The sequence below is a fragment of the Cricetulus griseus genome, chromosome 3 (genome assembly GCF_003668045.3).
Source record: "Cricetulus griseus strain 17A/GY chromosome 3, alternate assembly CriGri-PICRH-1.0, whole genome shotgun sequence".
NCBI lineage: Eukaryota > Metazoa > Chordata > Mammalia > Rodentia > Cricetidae > Cricetulus > Cricetulus griseus.
The window spans coordinates 156526150-156528482 of NC_048596.1; positions in this window are offsets into that span (position 1 = coordinate 156526150).

Consider the following 2333-nt stretch of genomic DNA (forward strand, 5'->3'; position numbering starts at 1 on the left):
CTATGTAGGAAAAAGGATCTAGCCAAAGAAACACACCCTGAGCAGAGCCAAAGAGACACATTTTGGTTCAGCAACCAGACCAAAGAAATGTACCCTGACTCTGAAACTAGTGCCAAAGAAACACACTTTGTCCCTAGAATCAGAGCCAGTGAAAGAAATACACCCTGGCCCTAAAACTAGAGCCAGAAAGCCAAAAAGACCAGTAAAAGAAACACACTTTGGCCCTGAAACTAGAGCCCAATCTGGCCCTAAGCCTATGCAGAAAACTAACCAATCCCTGAACAGAGAGCTAGGCAATCGGTTCAGGCATTCAAATTTGACCAATCTCCGCCCCCTGGAAAAAAAACTATATAAACTCCGAGCCCACATGGAATTGTAGAGAGAATAAAAATCCCTGAAGGAGCTTTGGGTGAAGACCTTCCAGCAGAGAAGAGAAGCAACAGAACAAAGCACAACCCTAGCAACTTTGAAGGAGAAGCCCTTTTCTGCTGGAGCAGAGCTGACACACTGGGGAAGCTCCCTCTCCCCCTCTCCTGCCCCCCCCCCCCAAACCAGGCTGTAAGCTGCTGTGCTTACTGTGACCTGTGGTATTCCTTTGCTCCCAAGCTCCAGGATACCTTTCCATCTGAGCTGTGTAACACTTAGTATTCTGTGACTCTGAGTTCCAGGAAACCTGTCCCATCCGAGCCACCCAAAAGGCTTACAGCCTATGCTCTTCTGCCTCCTCAATTACCCTAGAGAGGACCTTGATGCTGAACTCTCTTTAGAAGGCTGACCTTTGTATCTCCTGGTGTATTTGGGAAATAAGTAGATTTTAGCCAATGGTAACTCACCAGAAAGGTGCCCTGGTTTGGAGTCCCTCAAAAATTGAGACCCTTACAGACCTGAGTGGAAGTAGTTATTTCTTGCTACCTTAGATCAAAATGCTTGCTGGTACACTTCTCCTGCTGGGTTTCAATGTCAGCTCTTCTCATCAATCCCTTCATTAAAACAGTGACAATGATTTCTTACCATAGTGAGTTGATTACTGTTGTTAAAGGCTGTTAACTAATCTACTTATGCAGTCAGTGGTGACTTAACCTGTCTTCCACTACTGCCCCAAGTGTGCCAGGAATGAGATCTCTACACTGACAGCAGAGACTGTTCTTATTCTAAGGTGCATTCAACCATAGAGTCAGCCACTGTCTTAGTCAGTGTTCTATTGCTGTGAAGAGACATCATGACCATAGCAACTCTTATAAAGGAAAACATTTAATTGGGAATCTGCTTATACTTCAGAGGTTTAGTCCATTATCATCATGACAGGACATGTCGGTGTGCAGGCAGACATGGTGATGGAGAAGCAGCTGAGAATCCTACATTTTGATCAGGCGGTAGGAGACTGTATGCCATACTGGCCAGACTTGAGCTTGTAAGTCCTCAAAGCCTGCATCCATAGAATCACACTTCCTCCAAAGCCATGCTGACTCCAACAAGGCCACACATCCTAGTAGTGCCACTCTCTATGGGTCTAGCATTCACACATGACTCTATGGGAGCCATACCTATTCAAACCACCTCAGCCACCTATCTGTTAGGGACTGTGACTGTGACCCCCACCCCAACTCCATTCACATTGAAGAGCAAACCACCAGAGTCTCAGGATGTGACTGCATTTAGGAGCATCCTTTGCTGTGGCACAAATGTGAAATGTCCCCACAGGCTCATGTGTTTGAACACTGGTATCCAGTTGTAATGTTTGAAAAGTCATGGAAACTTTGGATGGCAAAGATACCCGAGGATTCAGAGTATGATATCTGGATCCTACAAGATGGTAGGAGAGAAACAACTCCTGAGGATTGTCCTCTGACCACCACATGAGTGCAGTGCCTATGTATACATACACACAATAATTAAAAACATACATAATTAAAAATCTAACAATGGAATTCCATGCTCAGCAGGAAGCTGTGCCCTACTCAGTAACAAGCCAATCACTGTAGGGAGACACCCTAGCCCCACCCAATAGTCCTGGGACAGGTGCCAGGTGGACCCGGGACTCGCCCATAAGGGCGTGGTGAAGGAAAGCCAGGGTGACATAAGGGAAGCTTCTTAAGGACTGCACGTGGAGACCCTAGCCCCTTCTTTCTGGCAGCGCTAGCTGGGTTCCTGTGACCTCGCTCTGGCCTGGGTTTTGCCCTGGTGCTTTCTTGAATAAAGAAATCTTACCATCATGGACTAATTCATCCTTGAGCGCACGCTGTACACAATAATCTTCAAATCACCTATATTCTTTTTTTTTAAGATTTTATTTATTTATTATGTATACAACATTCTGCTTCCATGTATATCAC